Below are 22,291 nucleotides of genomic sequence, written 5' to 3'. Positions count from 1 at the left end.
ATTCTTTATAAAGACTTACACACAATTTTTATCTGTTGCTTTAGTTCTGTGCATCAATGTACTAATAATTAAAATTTGGACAAGTTTTAATAAAGCATAAGCTAGGGAGCAATGAAATCTAAATTTGCTACCTTATCAAAAGTTTAATACCATTGATTTACAAATTGCCTTTCTAGTGACTGATGTATTCTGCTGTCTATCCCATTCTCCACTGTCCCTCACCCCTCCCCTCCCCTCCCCTCCCCTTCTCTCTCTCCATCCCCTCTACTATAAATCGTTTCTTCCACTTATATAATTTTTCTCCTACACCTCCTTTCCTCTTATATGTAATTGTGTATAACCCTGAGGCTCACCTTCCAATTCCATGCAATTTCCCTTAACTCTCACTTTCCCTCCCGCCTATCATCCCTGTTTAATGTTATTCTTCTTCTCCAGCTCTTCGTCTCTACCCTGTCCTTGGTTACTCCCCTTATATCAAAGAAGACATTTGACATTTGTTTTTTAAGCCAATGGAAATGTAACCGATGTGACACAGCAATCTGTATACGGGGTAAAAATGGGAGTTCATAACCCACTTGAATCAATCTGTGAAATATGGTATATTAAGAACTATGTAATGTTTTGAACAACCAACAATAAAATAAAAAAAAAAAAAGTTTAATACCTTCCTGCACTCTAATTTACTGCAAATCTTCTAAAAGAAACCATCAAAGAATTGCCCTTAACAGTAGAATAGACACAGGTTTTGACTGAAAAATATTGAACTGTCACTTATTACTAGGTCAAGGATTGTAACTGCTTTAAGGTTTAAAGATCCAAGAACAAAGAAGAGACATCAATGTGAACAAAGAAAAAGGGAATTCACAAGAAAGAGTATTTGACATACTATTTGTCATTCATTCATCAGTAAACTCAACATTATTTCAAATTTAGGCTTTCAATAGGAAATGTTAGTTAAGTTTAGCTTCAATCAGATTGAAGAAGCAATAACGGAATTGGTTAGTTTTTCATTACTTAGAAATCATGTACAGAAAGAAATTACAGGGCACATTTATCATTCAATTGTTCATTACAGGGGTAAGACACATATCAGAACTGCCTTATACTCATGACCCAATTGAATAAAAGGTCAAAAAATTGTTTGTGTGAACCTTACATAAGTCATTAAGCCAAAAGGCAAAAATGAATTAACTTTATAAAAATTATATATATTTTTAAAATATTCCCCAAATAGATTTCTCCAATTTTCACTTTTAACAGCAATTTTTGAAAATGTTTGTTTTGGATATATTGTATACTTTTTGTGTATTTTTATATAATTAAAATATTTATATTGTTATTCTTAGGTAATTTATAATGTAATTATAGTTAGCTTTTGTTACTGTAACAACTTAGAAACAATATAAAAAAGAGTAAATGTTCATTTTGATTTACAGCATAATATTTAGTATTTTCCAACAATATATTTTATATGAAACATTTTAATTCAGTGTGTTGAGAACTATTGAATACATTGCTTTCAAAGCACTATTCCTAAACATCTACAATATAGAGTGAATCCTAAAAAATATTAAGCCAAGGCACAGTGTTGTATGCCTGTAGTCCCAGCTAAAGTAGAAAGATGTTTGGGTGCAGGAATTGAAGGCCAGGCTGGGCAACAAAGCAAAAGCAATACCTCCTGCTAAAAAACAAAACAAAACACAACAAAAATACTGAAATGTAATTATATTTGATAGTTACATTTATAATCTTTAGTGTATGCATCTTTTATCTTCTTTTCTATAGTATAATTGATAGAAAGACCAAAATTTCTCTTTTATAATATTCACCTATATAACGTAACAGTTAAAAGTGTTATTTTCTACGACTGAATGTTACAACTGAATGTATATGACTCACCATCTCTATGGATCTAACTTGAATTAGTTAAAATAATTTCAAATTGATCAAATCAAATTCCTTAAAATAACGTTTTAAATACAGTGGTTAGTGACTAATCTCAACTTCTCCTTCAGTTTTTCTTAGTAGACATAAAAACTTAATGCATTTGTGGTTTGAGATAACTTGAATCAACTGCTATTGTTTGTTAGTTGTCAGGGTGACTTCACCTGATGTTCAATAATAATTTTTTTTTGTTTATTTTTGGTTTTGAATTAAGATTAAGGATATTTAGAAGAAAATGATTTCATTGAAGAAATCACTGAGACACATATGTGATTTGAAAATAATAATAATTTTTAAAACATGTGGCTGCGTGAATGAACTAACTGAAATATCAAAATTCAAGAACAGTTTCTTCAGCTGGAGTGTGGCTCGAAGGTAGAGCACTTGCCTAGCACATGTGAGGCACTGGGTTCCATCCTCAGTACTGCATAAAAATAAATAGATAAAAATAAAGGTATTGTGTCCATCTACAATATATGTAAATGTGTGTGTATATATATATAAACTAATACTATAAATTTATATATATGTTATATATACTAATACAACATATACATGTATATATATACAGATACACCATATATATATATATATATATATATATATATATATATACATATATATGTGTGTGTGTGTGTGTATATATATATATATATATATATATAGTATTAGTATATACATATGATTCTCCTGCCTCAGCCTCCTAAGTTCCTAGGATTACAGATGTGTGTCACCATGCCTGGCTTTAGAATTTTTTTTTCTCTTAAAAAGAGAAAGAATAAATACAAGCACACTATGCCTGACTTAACACAGGCACTCTTGATACCTATTAATCAATGAATGAGTCCTGGAAATTTTTAAAACAGAAACAAATTTTAAGTTATATTTTCCATTTTAAATTAATATTTTTTATTATTTTTATTTTTATTTGCTTTATTGATTAATGACTTTGGAATCCACACAGTCATCTTTATCAGTTCCATCGTATACTTTGTCCTTAAAATCTCAATGATCATTAAATCCTATAATCTTTATACTACATGACATTTTTACAGTTGGTTCAGTTTTTATACAAATCACTGCAACGTTTAAGAATGCATTTTTTGCCCACTACTCTTGTTCTTCAACATGCATTGCTTTGATGCTATATTCTACCAAAAGGTATTAAATTATGTCAACTCTTTTTTAACATCACCTGTGTCTTCATTAGCCAACTTGTTGAATATAGTGATCTTGTTATTTATCTTCCAACCATTCTATTGAACACAGTTATTTTCTCTAACCTGAAATTATTTTCTTTTTAAAATGATCATCAAAATCATGAATTCTTGTTTGAGATACATCATGGGCACCATTTATTCCCGATTAATCTTTTCTGAGACTCCAAAGGAGACAGTTTATATCTACTTTTGCAAATCTGCATAATACTGGTAAATTTTCCATTATTGTATAATATTTCAATCCATGATCAATGGCTGATATTCAAAGAATGACTGGTGATTTGCTTTTCAATTCACTTGAGTAGATTAATATCAGAGGCTGATTTATTAATGTCTGTGTCCTTAGTATACAAAATAGTACACTTCAGGAGTTGTAGTTTATATATGTTGAATCAATGAGCCTATTGAACAGATCAATATAAAATATTTAGCATTTGAAGATCTGAGTTTGTAACCGGAAACTCAGTCCTCAACCTGGATTCCAATCCAATAACAAAGACAAGGTTTTGAGAAAAAGGAAAAAGAAGGTTTATTGCTTTGCTAGAAAAGGACAAACACAGGGGACTCCTTTCCCAAAGGCTGTGATTCTGCCCCTCTGTAGGAACAGGGGTCTTTTATAGAGGTGATTCAGAGAAAATGATATTATGGAAGAGAAATCAGGAAGAAAAAAAATCAAGAAAAATTTGATGATCAGGGAGAAGTTTGGGGGAAAAAAGATTGGGAAAAAGAAAAAATCATGTCCTAGCCACAAGGGATATAATCAAATCATCAAATGAAGAACCCCTGTTACAAGTTCAGATTCTGTATATAATCATAAGATTTATTATTGGAACCCTTTTAAAGGCACAGTTAATGTACTATAATAGAAATGATAATATTAATTAAAAATAATATATGCCCTACCTGATTCATAAGGCTTATGGATTATAAAGTCTATACAAAAATACTGTTACAAAAATATTCAGAATATTTAAACAAAGACAGAAAGACTAATCTTTATTGAAACCAATAATTTCAGGACTTCAGATATAATTTCAGGCAAATGAGTTAATAATGTATAATTAAAGTCTATATACAAAAGACATTATATATTGCCAAAGTTCACAATTATTGCCAATATAATTTTGGGATATAAATATACTACAAAGATCATTGATTTATGAAACTTTAAATAGACATGTAGACATGGTAATGGTAATATAAAAATATGAAAAAAAAATTCTTAAACTGGATCATAACACCCAATGCTTGATCAGAGAAGAACACCTTAGCAACACCAAAGTGAATCTGGATAAAGATATCTTTCCTGAAAGACAGCTCACCTGTCTCTGAAGATAAGGGTGTTTTTACAGCTAAACCTGAACCAAAGGAATTCTGACAGTGGCCCTACAGACAACATTTTGACTGCTAATCTACACATGAGAGGGGTCTTACATACAGCCTTGAGGTTAATGGCTTTGTCTGTGCAGAATGGAAGTATACATGTCCTTAACAAATTGGTCAAACCAAATCCAATGTTCTGGTAAATCCTCAAAACATAAGTGACAATGAGCTATAATTTGAGAATTCACAGAGAAAGAATCAAATACCAAATCATCAAAGGATTAAGGTAAAGAAGAAACAATAAGAAGGTTATTCAAAAATAGGCCTATGTATGATTTAGATAATAAGGGTTCCCAAAAAGCTTAAATGTGAGACAATATAAGAATGTTTAGAGATGAAATTATTTGGTCATGAGAATACCTTTGGGATGTATGTATGTGTGTATAGATATATAAATATGTATACATATATATGACTATATGAATTTAGTAATCAAATAAGCTAATATTGCTCCAATATATTTATTAAGATTTAAAAATCATAATTTTCTTTTCAACTCAGTTGAATCATTATTCTGACAAACTTTCTCTCAAAGACAATTTTTGATGATAATTTCAAAGATTTTTAGGTAACAAGTTAATATTAACTCATTAGATTTTGATTAAATAGTAGATACATATCAAAAGCTAAATAAATATGAAATAATAGAAAATACTGACATATTGATCAAAGAGAATATTTAAATTTACTTTAATAGGTTTCTTTTTTTTTTTTTTTGGTACTAGAAATTGAACCCAAAGGAGCATAACCACTAAGCCACATCCCCAACCGTTCTTATTCTTAATTTTTATTTTGAAACAGGATCACTAAGTTGATTAGGGCCTCTCTTAGTTGCTAAGGATGGCTTTGAACATGCAATCCTCCTGCCTCAGCCTCCTGAGCCTCTGGGATTACCCATGTGTGCCTCATGCCCAACCTAATAGTATTGTTATACTTATGCTTTGGAGAAGCAATATCTTTAGATTCTATTAATAAACAGATTAAGTTTTGTCAGTTCAGGAATATGAAAAAAGAAAGAGCACAGCTATTTCAAATAGGTTCATGACCTTTATTGATATACTAAAATGTATACATAAGACAGATAATTCTTATACAGTCTCCCCATTTTCTCTGTGAAGTAGAAATTATGCTGATTACAAGTTATCAAATCTAGATATACTGAGAGCCAGCCAGGAGTAATCATGACAGAGAAATGCAACTATACATGTAAATACATATAATACATATACTACACATATATTACAAAATTTCAAAGCAAAACAATACTCTTGTCCTACATCAGTGATTGGCAATAATTCTAGTGTCCAAGCCCCTTTATTCTCTCTTTAATTATTAAGAACATTAAAGAATATCTGTTTATGTAAATTTTAGTTATCAATATTTATCAATTAAAATATCAAAGATTTTTTTAAAATTAAATTATTTATTTATAAATTATCTTTATTTATACTTAAGATGAATAAATTGTGTGTTAAGAAAATCACTTGTTTTGTAGAACTCCGCTGTATACCCATCCGGTCCTGGGCTTTTCTTGGTTGGAAGTCTTTTGATTGCTTCTTCTATTTCATCTATTGATATTGGTCTGTTTAAGTTGTGAGTTTCCTCCTGACTCAGTCTGGGCAAATCATATGATTTAAGGAATTTATCGATGTCTTCACTATCTTCTATTTTATTGGAATATAGGTTTTCAAAATAATTTCTAATTGTTTTCTGTATTTCTGAAGCGTCTGTTGTAATATTGCCTTTTTCATCCCGTATGTTAGTAATTTGAGTTCTCTCTCTTCTTCTCTTCGTTAGTATGGCTAGGGGTCTGTCGATCTTATTTATTTTTTCAAAGAACCAACTTTTTGTTTTGTTAATTTTTTCAATAGTTTCTTTTGTTTCAATTTCCTTGATTTCTGCTCTGATTTTAATTAATTCTTGCCTTCTGCTACATTTGCTATTATTTTGCTCTTCCTTTTCTAGGGCTTTGAGATGAAGTGTGAGCTCATTTATTTGTTGGTTTTTCCTTTTTTTGAGGAATGACCTCCAGGCGATGAATTTCCCTCTCAAAACTGCTTTCATTGTGTCCCATAGATTCCGATATGTTGTGTCTGTATTTTCATTTATCTCTAAGAATTTTTTGATTTCCTCCTTTATGTCTTCTGTAACCCATTGATCATTCAGTAACGTATTGTTCATTGTCCATGTGATGTAGGATTTTTCCTTCCTTCTTTTATCATTGATTTCCAGTTTCATTCCATTATGATCTGATAAAGTGCATGGTATTATCTCAACCCCTTTATATTTACTGAGGGTTGCCCTATGGCATAATATATGATCTATTTTTGAGAAGGTTCCATGTGCTGCTGAGAAAAAAGTATATCCACTTGATGATGGTTGATATATTCTATGTATGTCAGTTAAGTCTAGGTTATTGATTGTGATATTGAGGTCAATAGTTTCTTTATTCAACTTTTGTTTGGAGGATCTGTCCAATGGTGAGAGAGGTGTGTTGAAGTCACCCATGATTATTGTGTTGTGGTCTATTCGATTCTTGAACTTGAGGAGAGTTTGTTTTATGAACGTCGCAGCGCCATTATTTGGTGCATAAATATTGATAATTATTATGTCTTGTTGGTCAATAGTTCCTTTTAACAGTATATAATGTCCTTCCTTATCCCTTTTGATTAACTTAGTCTTGAAGTCGATTTTATTCGATATGAGAATGGCCACCCCTGCTTGCTTACGAGGAGCGTGTGCGTGGTATATTTTTTCCCAACCTTTTACCTTGAGCCTGTGTATGTCTTTTCCAATCAGATGTGTCTCCTGGAGGCAGCATATTGTTGGATTTGTTTTTTTAATCCATGTTACCAGCCTATGTCGCTTTATTGGAGAGTTTAAGCCATTAACGTTTAGAGTTACTATTGATATATGGTTTGTACTTCCTGCCATGTTTGATTATTTATCTCTTTTTTTTCCCCTAATTTAGATTGTTTCTCCATGATTAGCTTTCCCCCCGTCCTCTGTCTTTACCGAGGCACTTCCCGCTGATGGTTTTGGTTATCGTTTTCCACTTGTTAGTGAAAATGGACATGGTTGAACCTCATACAACTATTGAGAGAAAACCGCTAGCTTTAAATAAACTATGTTTATTCTCAAGTATGAAATAATATAGTGAAGGGAAAATGAAGTGAATTGTATTGTAATTGCATTTAAAACCGCAGTTCTGATAAAAGACTATTAAATACTTTAAAATTAAAAAATCTTCACTCTATTTTGCTTCCTTGATTTTTTGATCAATGACCTCAACTGTATCTGAAAATTTATTCTTTCTGTTTAATCTCCCTAGATAGCAGAGATTCTGCAATTACCAGAATAATTTTCTGTTCATTTTGTTGATTTTTCTATGCCCTTGATTATTTAAGGAGTAAAGATTTATCCTTTATAATGAAGCTAAAATTTTCACCACAACGTTATTTTGCATATTTGTTCTTAATTTATATTTATTTTCCTTTTATGAAATAGGTAACAAAGTATTGTGTTCCAGGAACCCATGCTCTAAAGTGTCCAATCTTCTCTTTCGACAATTTTGGGGTTATTATAACCTTCTTAAAATCAGATTCTAAATCTCAAAGAATAAAGAGAAAAGAGGAAGGGAAAAAACTTTCCAGACACCTTTTATATCTAAACTATCTTTGAGATTTTTCCATATGGACCCTTGAAAAAAAAAGTCAGTCTTCTCTGAAATGAGATTTCACAACCAACTACCCCTGCATGTATGTATTCATTACCTACTGATACAGTCAAACCTGCTTGAAAAGAGCAGTTATAATGAAATTCAGGAAATTATGATGAAAGAAATAGATTGAAGAAAGAATGTTGGGAAGTAAATTACTAAAACTGGTAATGGCAAACTCATTTACTGAGTTTTACAGTAAACAGAAGTGAAAACTGGCATGAAAATTGGGTTTAAGAAGACTTACTTATGTTGAGAGAACAACACCTGGTCTTGATGCTACTAGGAATGATCCTGTAGAGATGAGATTGATAGGGTGAGCACAAGGCAGTAGGATTCCTGGAGAAATATTCTAGTACTATCACTAAGCAAGAAGTGGATGAGGAGTAGTGTCCAGGGAGAGACTCCATTTGCTAGGAGAACAAGCTGTTTATACATTCTGTTTTTAAAAATACAGCATATTCAGTCACAGGTATTGAAAAGTGGGTAGTTCAGAGAGGTAGTAGAAACTTTTGGTTTTGCTCTTGAGGTTTCTTCTCTTTTCTTAGATCATATTTTCAGCATGAGGATAAGGAAAGCGCCATAACATTTTAGAAAAGGAAAAGCACTGAAAGGATTCCCCAGGGATGTGAAAGAGTTAAGAAGTTATTGCAAGATTCCCTATCAAAACTGAGGTCATACATTTAATCTGAGAATTGTCACTATGGTTGTGTTTAGCTCTTTCTATGTTCTTTGTGTGGATACAGATATAATATAGAAGAGATCTTATATTTCACCAGGGTTCCAATTTAACCATATCACTAAAGAAAAATCAAAGTCATATCAAAGCAAAAATGAAGGAAAATTGTCCATGTGTAATTACTGAGCATCAGATTAAAAGTAGAAGCATAGAAAAGAGTCCAGAAGGAATGAGAGAGATATTAGTGGAATAAACCATTTGCACCTCTCAGTAAACTTGAAAACATATTTGATGAAGAAATTAAGAACATGGAAGATAGTGGCTAAAGATTCTGGTGCTTGAAGTTGGGGTATTTATAGTTGTTACCAATGATAATATGTAGGATGTGATTTTGGATGTAAATGAATTTGGGTTGGAGAGCTAAGAAGTAGAAGACATAACATCAAAGAACTGAAAAGAAATGCAGTAGAATGCTTATTCAGTAGGACATTGAACTCACCAAGATGTTCAATTGTGATCAACTTGGAAGAAATATTATTGGAGCATGAGGTACATTTTTCAGACCCTGAGGGAAGGTGACCCAAGTATCAGTAGGTAATGAATACATACATGCAGGGGTAGTTGGTTGTGAAATCTCATTTCAGAGAAGACTGACTTTTTTTTTTAGATAGAGAAAACAATCAATTTGGAAGAGATAATAAGAAAGAAAAAAAACTATCTCCAAACAAGTTTCAGTAAAATAAAGAATATAGAGACATGGGACTGCTCTGGAGAACCAGTTGTGTGTGTGTGTGTGTGTGGTGAATGATAAGAGCAGATTTTATTGGCATATTAAGATCATACTTCATGTTCCCAAGACAGGGTAATGGTGAACAAAAATTATTGGAGAGGAGAGAGGAGTAAGTGGGAGAATTATTTAGTGTTGAGAAGGTCCCATATGTCTCATGTTGACAGGTGTCAAGGCTGTTAGACAAACATCTTATTTCATGATTTTTACCCTTTTTTGATGTGGAAAAATATGAAATCTGTATTTTTCATATCTACCACAGCTAAGAATGGGGAACTCATTGAACTGCTGCCCATGAAGATTCCAAACAACTAATCTGTCTTGAAAAGAATGAGCATTTTCTGGAATCCTTCCAACATGAACAGTATTTTTTTTGAGCTCTCCTCTAAAGTGTTAGTATTTCCTCCAACATGTTCTTGAAAACACACACACACACACATTCACACACACACACAAACACAAATATATAAAATGAAAATGTAAATATTCTTAACACAGTTATTTAATTGCACAGAGATATTGAGTACTCATGGAACACACATTTCATACATTGCTAGCAAAACCATGCTAAACAAACCGGTTGGCATATCTTCCCTAAAAGAATTTTTGAAAATAACAGAATATATTTAAGGTCCCTAATGTAGACCTTAATAACTCTGTATTTTAGATTTTTATCTCAAATTCCTAACATTCTTCTTAGTGTAATATAAGAATCAGTATTTTAACATAAATACCTAATATTAGTTTGCATATCAATAGGTTATCACTAAGGTATTCAAAGAAAATGGTTGTACTGGAAATGGTTTCTTAACCAAGTATAATTTGAAGTAGTGTTTTTACCAACTCATATAGCAGATATTGTTTAAATATCATACTGGATTCAGTTAAATAAATATAACTATTTGTGTACTCACAGTACTCATATATTAGTTGAGGAATCAATTATGAAAACAACTGTAATACTAAATGATAGATTTTTAAAAAGTATGTTTAGAGGTCCAGGATAGAAATGTATTTTGCCCTGACATAAGGAGAAGAAGAACAAAGATTTTTTTTTCAAGCAGATAATTTCTGATTTAACTTTTAAATGATGCTTAAGATTACAAACTCCTTCCTACCAAAATCATAGACAAAATCAATTGAATCCATTCTTTCCTTATTCCTCTTTAGTAAAATCCCAATTTTAAAATAAAGATATTAAAAAAATAATAATAATAAAATCCCAATTTTGTTTGGGTATCCATCTCTCTCAAATATGGTCATTAGAATATCATTAGGACTGTCCCACTTACACTTTCAAAGATGACTCTGATTATTCTAGAGATATATCCATTCTTTTTGTTATTAGATAAGAAATAATCATATTATTCACTTTCAACTAATGAGAGGAGAGAAAACAATGTATTAGAGGCCATCTCGAGAAAAATTCCTAGGACCTATGGAAATTACCAAGAAAAGATGGTAACTTTTATTAAAGAAAATACATTGCAACTTGGGGGTTTAAACACAGAATGTCTACTAAGCTGAAGGTGAAGTGAATATCAAATATGACAGAGTTGAGTGAGAAAAAGAGTCTGGAAATTCACAGCAAGTGCTTGGACTTTTCTGGGTAGGTGAATCAATCAACCATGAAGTTTGCCTTACTTCTGAATCATTTCCCTTTTCAATCATCTACTATATGTTAATTTAGCCATTTCTCCAATAGTCTCTGTCTAAAATTCTAATTTATGCTTGCATACTAATTTTTATTTTATTCATTTCACATGTTACACAATCTTTTATAAAACACCAAGTTTAAGTACATTAATGAGTTTAAATGTGAAAATACAATAGTTTGCTGGTTTTTATGTTAATGCTTTTGAATTGGGCTGTTTCTGACATTTTAATTACAAAATGAGCTTTGCCATTTTTTATATGTCAGTATTAGAATAGATTCACTGTATTGTGTGTAGGCCGTGCAATTCTCAACAACTTGAGGTGTCCATTTTACTGGTTGAGACATAATACAGTGACCTGAAATCAATGCTCATTTTACACTACTTCTTTTCATTTGACCTTCCCACTTCCCATTGTCACATTGTTTGGTTTATGTGGCTGAGCATCAAAGCATTCTTCTGTCAGTGTTCTTAGCTAGATTTCCAAGTTCCCTCCTTTTTGGGGGTTGTTTGTTTGTATTAAAAGAATCTTCTAAGTCCTACTGTGTACAAATAGATTATATAATGTATTGCGAAGCTTTAAAATGTGTTTATTATTACTTTGAAAAAATCACTATGTTTTTATTATTCAAACACATGACCACAATGTACCAACAGGTGCATATATATGAAATTCAAAACATGATACTTCATATCAATGGGAAAAATTATTATGTGTCTTGTTGAGCATACTACTATCCCTGTGCATTGAACTATACATAAATAAAAACATTTCAGTAGTGAGTGGGTTTTCTAAAAATAATTTATTAAGTGCTTCTAAGAACAAGATTCTACGTTCCAACAAGTTTGGAAATGTACCATTGAATATATACGGGTAACATTTTGATCCCTCAATTTCCTTTGGGACATGCAGTCTTGCTTCCTCAGCCAACTACATAACCAGTGCCAGCCCAATCAGAGTTCCACTGTCATCAGCGATCACTTCAATTGCAAGCACAAGATCTAAGTGTATCTGGTTAGAGTCCTTCTCTAAGTATACTAGCAAATTTGTCAGTCAAAGAGAATGAAAACCTGTGTATGTCAGTGATCCCTGACATACAGCATAGAGGTGGTGGGTGCCTATAATCCCAGTGGCTTGGGAGGCTGAGACAGAAGGATTATGAGTTAAAAGGCAGCCTCTGCAATTTAGTGAGGCCCTCAGCAACTTAGCAAGACCCTGTCTCAAAAACAAAAATAAATAAATAAAAAGGGCTGGGAATGTGGCTCAGTGGTAAAGCACACCTGAGTTTAATTCCCCAGTACTAAACAAGACAGACAAACAAAAACACAGCACAGAGATAACCTTTTTGTAGCATATGGCCAGACAGAAATAAACAGGTAAAGATAACAGCATGATAGTCCTTGATGATACAAATTTTGATCTTGAATACACCCAGATATCAAGTCTGACATTTGGGACTATGTAATATATTTCTGTCCTATGTAAAGGGCAACCCTGAGCACCACACATGTGTACAATCAGTGTATAACTGCTAGCTTTATTCATAACACTAAATATCATGGACTGAAAGCTTACATCCTTGATGTGGTCAGGGTGATGGGTGATATTAGTGATGTTTCTTTCAGTCAATTACTGGCAGAATCAAAGGGTAAGTGTTAGCCTAATAGCAACGACATTCACTCATATAGACTGTCTTGTTACTGCTCCTAGAGAATGCCTTTGGCAGAAGAGGTGAATGTTGAACATCTGAACATTTGGTTTGGACAATCCTGGGAGGTAACCAACCAGCCACTTACTGCAAACCTGATCACTCTGGTCCTATTCCATCTTCATAAACACAGAATTTCATCCTTAGTGAGATCTATATTCTTGCAGGTCTGGGTTTGCCCACATTTTTTGCAGTATCTACTGGAAAGCTGAAAAAATTAGTCTACTTTCTAATATAGAATCTGGCCTAAGATCACCTTGATCAAAGATGTTCCATTTAGAAAAGTGTGGTTTTGTGATTGTGGATATTAAGGTAAAGGATCCATAATTTTATAGAGACAATTGTAAATTGTCTACTAGGTAGAATGTTGGAATGGTCCCTTAAAGTTTTGATCTTGGCACCTGCTTAATATAAGTGCTCTTCAGTGTTAAAACAGAGCTCTTGAATTTGCAGGATAACCTTTGATCCAATAGTAATTTTACAATGCTGCATTCCTACAGTTAGAGTATATTAAGTCAAAAAAAATTTTAAAAGTCAAAGTAGAAGTGGTCTGTCTTGCATTTATTCCCCATGACACACTTGATAGAATTTGTGTTTCCTTTCCTGCACTTTATTATAGTCCTTTACAGAAACTAACATTTCACCATTCTCTAAAGTTATACTTTTAAGTTGGGCTATCCAGTCATTTAAGGGAATCCACCTAGAACTAAACTAGCAGGAAAAAAATACTTAGACAATAAGACAAAGAACTGGGTTTTAATAATGTGTAAGAAATTAACCCTGATAATTATGAGAATGAAAAGTTCAAGCTGAGTATTCTTGGAAGCACCAGAAATCTGTCTCTCTACCTAGACAGTAATTATATAAGTGGAATTTGTGTGATGTAAGTATTTTTTGAAACTCTGCAGTCCATTGAAGGCTTTCAAGTTCCAGGGAAGATTGGGATGGTAAATTGTGATTCATTTATTTTGATTTGGGGGTTTAGAAGACTAGCAGCTGCCCATACCTCACCCCCAGGCCAAGACCAGGCATCTGGGCATGTGCTCCTAAAGCAACCTGCACACGACTTACGGGACCTATGGTTGGCAAAAAGAACCTGGCCAACAAATGCTGGGAATTTGGGTTCTGATTGATTGCTGTTTCAGATCAGAGGTGCAAAGAGAGAGGTAACCATTGTTGTTGTAGCTCTCCAACAATGTCACAAGTCCCCCCCCCCCCAAACTACACGTACTTACAGGGCACCCAAAGAACTGTGTTCTTTTCCCAAAATTCTGTCCTTTCCTTTCTCCCTTTCCCCCCTTTATGAGAGGAAGAAATTTAAAACTATAATATTCAAAGCAACTGCAAGTTAGAGAAAATTAGAAAGATTCCTAAATATTAGGGATATACAAATGAAGTGAGACACTGACTCACACACATTAGGATGGCTACTATGGAAAAACAGAATAAACAAAGCTTTCAAGGTATAGAGAAATTGAACCTTGTTGTTATTAGTAAGAATGTAAGGAAACAGTTTGGCAGTTCTGTGAAAAATTAAAAATAGACCTACTACATTCAGCAATTCCACTATTGGGTACATGCTCAAAAGAATTGGCAGCAAGATCTCAGAGAGATGTGTTCATCACCATTCTTACTAGCATTATTCCCCATAGATAAAACATGAAAGCAACTTAAGTGTCTGTTTACTGATGAAAAAAATAAATAGAATGTATTATTGTGAAACATGCCACAACATGGTTTATCCTTGAACACAACATGAAAAGTAAGAAAGACAAATAATATATGATTCTACTTTTATGTAGTATTTAGCCTACTTGAATGTAGAGATAAAAAATAGAATAGAGGTTACCAGTGCCTTGTGGAGGACAAAATAGGGAGTTACTATGCTTTCCCAGAGGCTCAGAAGACTGAGATAGGAGGATTGGATTGGAAGTCCAAAGCTAGCCTTAGCAACTGAGAAGCCCTAATCAACTTAGTGATGCCATCTCAAGTAAATAACTGAATATATACATAATTTTTTTTTTAAAGTTGGGGATATAGCTCAGTAATTAAGCTCTTCTGGTTTTAATCGCTAGTATCAAAAAACTATTAAAATAAATTTAAATTATGCTTATTGATCAACATATCATTATTGTCTCTTAATATTTATTTAGGTGTTGATCCTTATCTACTATATAATTTAAACCTAATGAGTTAATATCAATCTTGTTTTGTTACCTATAAATCTTTGAAATTATCATCAACTGATATTTTTCAAAAATTACATTTGAGAAAAAAGTTTTCAGAATAATGATTGAACTTAGTTTAGTAGTGGAATATAATTGGTGAAAGTGGTGAATTTTTGAAAATATATGGGTCAGCTAAAGTAATTGGTTGTGAATTTTATTATTAGTTTTACACTAGAGTGAAAGTGTTAATGGTTATTTGATATTTCTAATTTCATTGATTTTAACTTTATGTACAAAACTACTTCTCCATTAAAAATGAATTCTGAATATGTTCACAAATTTTTTTTTTTAAAGAGAGAGTGAGAGAGGAGAGAGAGAGAGAGAGAATTTTTTAATCTTTACCTTTTAGTTTTCGGCGGGCACAACATCTTTGTTTGTATGTGGTGCTGAGGATCGAACCCGGGCCGCACGCATGCCAGGCGAGCGCGCTACCGCTTGAGCCACATCCCCAGCCCGGTTCACAAATTTTTAAAACCATGTTATTTCTAATTTTGCCTCAATGCATCAAAAAATACCATAACATACCTAGGAGCAAACCTGAACAAAATGGTGAAAGAGTTCCACAGAGAAAATTATAAAACACTGAAGAAAGAAATTGGGACAACATAAGAAGATGGAAAGACCTCCAATATTCATGGATTGGGAGGATTAATATCATTAAAGTAATCATATTACTAGATGCGATCTACAGATTCCATTTAATCCCCATCAAAATACCAATGGCAGTCTTTATGGAACTTGAAGAAAATCAACCCTAAAATTCACAAGGAAGCACAAACGACCCTGATTAGTGAAAGAATCCTCACCAAAAAGAACAATGCTGGAAGCATCTCAATACTGGATTTCATTGTTGTATCTGCAGAATACAACAATGACCAATAGGACATTATGTAAAATTGTGGAAGTGTAACCGATGTGACTCTGCAATCTGCATTTGGGGTAAAATTGGGGGTTCATAACCCACTTCAGTCCAATGTATGAAGTATGTTATGTCAAGAGCTTTGTAATGTTGTGAACAACCAATAAAAAAAAATAAAATAAAAAAAAAATAAAAAGATGAATCCTTTCAGGGCTCCAAAGCTCTTTTGGAAGCATTTTCAGAATATTTTCCATTTTAATGGGAAGAAAATTTATGAACTTATGTAGAAAAGTTCCCAGCAGCCTTGTATCTCCTGTTCAGAATAAATAATGGGCAAATGTGTTGAAAAAAAAAATACTGGATTTCAAAATATACAATAACACCATAACAACAAAACACAGCATGGTGTTAGCTTAAAAACAGACACATAGAATAATGGATAAGAACAGAAGACAAAGAAATAAACCTGTGTTTCTTTAATAAACTGATTCTGGACAAGGCTGCCAAAAACATATGTTGGAGAAAGGCATCCTCTTCAACAGACTAATAGAACTTTAAAACTACTAGGACAAACATAGGGGAAACTGGCCTTGGCAATGATTTCCTGAATTGGACTTCAATAGCTCAGGAAACACAGTCAAAACTTGATAAATTGAATGATATTAAATTAAAAGCCTCTGAACAGTGATGGAAACAATCAGCAGAGTGAAGAGACAACTTGCAGAATGGGAGAAAACTTTTGCCAACTATGTGCATTACAGAATAATACAAATATCCAGAATATATTAAGAACTCAAATATATTAAGAACTCCAATAAACTTTGCAACTAAAAACAAGTAATCCAATCAAACAATGGGTGAAAAATCTAAACAGTCACCTCTCAAATGAAGAAGTGCAAATGGCCAATAAATATGTGAAAAATGCTCAATCTTTTGTCATCAGAGAAATGCAAATCAAAACTGCATTGAGATTTCATCACACCCCAGTCAGTATGGCTATTTCCAAAAATAACAACAAAAATAACAAATTCTAGTGATGATGTGGAGAAAAAGGGATTCTTATGCACTACATCACAGGAGGAATGTAAGTGCAGCCACAATAGGAAACATTATAGAGGTTTATCAAAACACTGAAAATAAAACTACTATATGATCCAGTTATTTCACAGATGGGTATTTATATGAAGTAAATGATGCCAGCATACAAAAGAAATACTTACATACTCATATTGTGGTACTATTGACAATAGCCAAAATAATGGCAGTCTAGCCAAGATGAGTAATCAGCCTAGGTACCCATCAATAGATGAAGAATTAAAGAAAATATGGTACATATACATTATGGACTATTAATAAACCATGAAGAAGAATGGATTCATGTTATTTGTAGAAAAATGGATGGAACTGGAGGACATTACATTAAGTGAAATACACTAGACTCAGAAAGACAATAACTCATGTTTTCTCTCATTTGTATAGATTATGTAAAATAAAATAAAATAGTAAAAAACACACCTGACATGAAAGTAGAAGAGGAACTAATAGGGAAGAAGAAAGGGATGTTGGGCATGTAGTGAGAGAGGCAGATAAGAGGATTGGTGGAAATGTCACCATGAAACTCACAAATGTATACAATCATATATGTAGATAATTATAGTTTAAAAATAACAAAAACATTTTGAAACTGTTTACTGTAGTGTCACTTCATTTTGATTATCTGGGCAAGTTCTTCTCAGTGATAAAGAGTAGTTAATAACACTCTTAAATTTTAAAAAAGTGTAGAAGTTAACAGTAATAAATGAGGAAAAGTCAACATCTGAAGATATAAAGCTTACCAAGATTTTGTTGCCCCCAAAGAGATACATGTTTCAAATATATAAGAAATGATGCTGTAACTGTCATGATGGGGATAAAAGCTGATGGAAAGTATCAGCATGTCTAATCCTGGGTTATTCACACTCTAGCCTCACACTGCCAAAGAGGACAGAGGAAGAAAAAAAATTGTTAAAAAAGGAGTGCAAGAAAATATTAAAGAGAATGTAATTCTTTTCTAATTCCCACTGTCCAACAATATTTTACTTCCATGTACATATGTGACATTTCTCACAGCAACAAGTGGAGATTATTTCATCTGCCCATGAATCTCGACAGGATTCCTGATTAGCCTTTATAATGGAATTTGCCAGAAGGAATAAGTCTTGAAATTCCAGTGATAGGGAATTTTACTTTATGCCTCTTTAGAAGTTAACCACCATTCTGTGAGACTCTTAAACTACATACAGAGGCCAAGTTAGGAAGAAAGGTATTTGATTTGACAGGTCCATCTGAGGCCTCATTCCACTGTCTGCAGTCCCTTAATTAACTGCAGCACCCAGCATCATGAGAAACAATAAGATTTGTACTGTGTAATGGATGTAATTGAAATTCTGAGGATTTTCTTTTTTTTTACACACAGCATTATGTAACTGAGGACACCTTTTGCATCCATATACTATAAGAATTCATCAGGTTCAACTTTGGGAATTGTCAGTTAAGACTTGAATTGACCTTTCCTTTATATTACTACTATCTGCTGAAGGCAAGTATAGAGTTAAATAAATGAAATAGGGTGACTACTTAAAAGGCACTGTGCAAGGAACTTGGCAATACAGAGATACATGGCAAAGATATTTCTCTCCATATCTTGTAGTGCTATGGAAAGCTAAAAGATAAGCATTGAATGCTTTATGCACTTATTAAATTTATATCTCCCACAGAATACAGATGTTAAGAAAAGGAAATGTAAAGTGATTTTTGAAAAGCAATGAAAAGTATGAAGTAAAGAGAAATTAAAATTGGCTTCCCAGAGAGAAAAGGCCACAGATGTGTTTGATAAACTCCAAACGGTTCCTCTGCATAGGGTGAGTTTAAGATGTACAAAGAATGAAAACTAGAGATCCTGAAGGGTATTGTAAACTCAACTAGTAACTCTGGATCTTTTTATAGAGGTATTAGTCATTTTCATGTTCTAAGTTGTGACAGTTATCATTTTTGAGTCTTAAGAAAAAATCGTTTCTAATATTAAAAACCATACTAAAGCAATGTACAGAACTTACACTTGCACACATAAGAGAATATCTGAACCTAGAATTAGCTTTCTGAGATAAATTTCTGAAAAAAACCAACAAAATACATGAAAAAAATAATATAAGAAAAGAGTATATTTTAAGTATTCTTACTATACAACAAATACTTGTAATTATGAGGTAATTATATGGGGTAATACATATGCAAATTAGCATTAGTTATCCACAATTTATACTCATATGAAAACATCATTTTATATATCACAAACACTGCCAGCTACAAGCAATTTTCAGGGTATGCAACAGTGAAATAGAACATGGCATGTTCACTATGTAAAGGAGATGAAGATCTGAGTTCAAGGACCCTGAAAAAACTTGAATTCAGAATACAATTCCAGAGAGGAGAGAAAGATCTATAAAAAGGACTAGAGAAATTTGCATAAGGGTACCTCTGAGTCTTCAGTTCTTTGCCAATCTGCACACACATAGCCTGGAAATGTATGAGGCTGGGCAAAAACTGCAGGAAAAAATAAACAAAGGTCTGTAAGAAAACAATTATCAGAGTTGAAAAGGCTGGGAGTTGTTTAAAATTGTTTAAAATCCCTTGAAGCAGAATGTATTTTTACATGCATGACACATTCAATATATACCAGAGCATATCTAAAAAAAAAAAAAAAAAACAAAACTGTTTAATGATTTTTTAAAGAATTTCACAATAGAAATTAATAATATTATTATAGAAAATCAAAACAAAACTAGATTTATGACAAAGCAAAATAATATGATCACAAACTATAAAAATTATAAAAAATATGAGTTTGGCTCTAATAAATAAAGAGATGATAGAATAGGAAGGTGAAGCTATTCTCTTAAATATATATTTAAAACATAATTGACTGCTTAATATGAGGCCTCATGAATTTGAAATATATGTGTATATGTGTGTGTGTGTGTATGTGTGTGTGTGTGTGTGTGTGTGAAATTGAGCATTGTACCTCCAAAAGCAAGGGCAGAAATTGAAGTGTAAAACAAACAAAAAAAAACTGAAATGAAAAATCAATAAATTCACAATGTATTTGAAAGTTTAATACCCCTCTCTCATCAATTGATAACAGAAATAGAATTCATAAAATCAGTAAAAATACAGAACATTTGAATACTACTATCAAAATACAGAACATTTGAATACTACTATCAAATACTGGGACCAAATTTATATTTTTAAAGCACTATAAAGAGACACAGAAGAATACACATTCTGATCAACTACAAAGGAACATTGGTTATGATATACCATATCCTGAGCCATAGAATAAATTTTGATAAATTTACATGGACTAATTAAATGCAAAATTCACTCTCTGATGAAAGCTAGCTGGAATTAGATATCAACAATATAAGGATATCACAGAAAAGTTAAAAATTTAAGAAAATTTAAAAAATCCAATTAAGCTAATCTATGAAAAAAGAAATAAAATAAAACACTAGATAAATTTAAGAGCAGAATGAAATGAATAAAAATGAAACATATCAAATTTTATGGAATGAAAATAAATACATACTTAGAAATTTAAATATTTGAAAGCTTATGGAAATAATAAATATATTTAATATTATAAAAAAACAAGAAAAATTAAATACAAATTCAGTAGGAATAATTCACAACAAAGAATGTGGCAGCGATTAATGGAATGATATATTTCATCTTGACTCTTTCCATAACACATTGTAGACTTTTTCCTCTACCTCCATCCGTTTATCAAAGTATACACACAAGTATCTGTGAGCAGTAAGACACTGGTTCCAAAGAAACATCCAAGTTTAAAACTCTATTTCAGGTACGACATGATTATGCCTAGAATTAGTTGAAACCTATAAGGAATGTTTATCTATAAATAATCTTAGGAATAGCATTAGTAAAATCATGCAAATTATTCAGCAACAATTTCAAGAGCCTTTTGACATTTTCCTAAAATGCTAATAAATTAGCAGTAGTTGATACCCTTTGAATCCATACCTACTCAATCTTTGACTTTGTTGTTAAATTTCTAAAGCAAAAATGATAAACTATTTAAGATTATGAAAGTGTGTCTATTGGCAATTTTTATGTGTTAAATAGTGATGAGTGGCTTATATTAATTCCACATCCTTTTCATTTCTGATTTTGTGAACTCAAGATAAAATCAAATCAAAGGAAAACACTGAAACAATTTGCCTATAGGTTTTGCCAGGTGTTTCTTTATAGGAAAGGAATATAGACATCTCCCCTGACCTGTGAGTTATAACTCCTATGAGCCTCAGGATGTCTAAAAATGCAGATAATACTAAGCCACTGTACATACTGCTCTTTCCCATACATATATACCCATAATAATTTTTTATTTATAAATTAGTCATAATGGAGCAACAACTAATAATAAAATAGTGCACTTATAAAAATGTACTGTAATAAATGATGTCTAAATGTGTTCTCTCTCTGTTTCTCATAATATTTTGTTGTACTGTACTTACTCTTCTTCTTGTGATGATGTGAAGTTATATTTAAAGGAAGAACATTGCAGATTACCATTAGGCATGTCCAAATTGCCAACATCATTACTCTTACACTTTGGAGCCATTATTATTAGATAAAATAAGGATTACTTGAATAAATCACTAAGATATTGTGACAGTTGATGTGATAGCCAACATATAAAAGATAATTTATGAGTTGCTTATTTCTGGGATTTTCCACTTAATATTTTCAACGAAAGTGGATAACTGAAAGTGTGAAAATAGAAAATGTAATTGAGGACGAGCTTAGTCATTATTGTTAATAAAAATGAACTGGGCTGGGGATGTGGCTCAAGCGGTAGCGCACTCGCCTGGCATGCGTGCGGCCTGGGTTCGATCCTCAGCACCACATACCAACAAAGATGTTGTGTCCGCCGAGATCTAAAAAATAAAAAAATTCTCTCTCTCTCTCTCTCTCTCTCTCTCTCCTCTCTCACTCTCTCTTTAAAAAAAATTAAAAAATAAAAATAAAAATGAACTATTTGAAAAAT

Source organism: Spermophilus citellus (assembly GCF_964194105.1).
Source record: "Spermophilus citellus genome assembly, chromosome: 8".
In the NCBI taxonomy this organism is placed as follows: Eukaryota; Metazoa; Chordata; class Mammalia; order Rodentia; family Sciuridae; genus Spermophilus; species Spermophilus citellus.
This window is presented reverse-complemented; position numbering follows the sequence as displayed.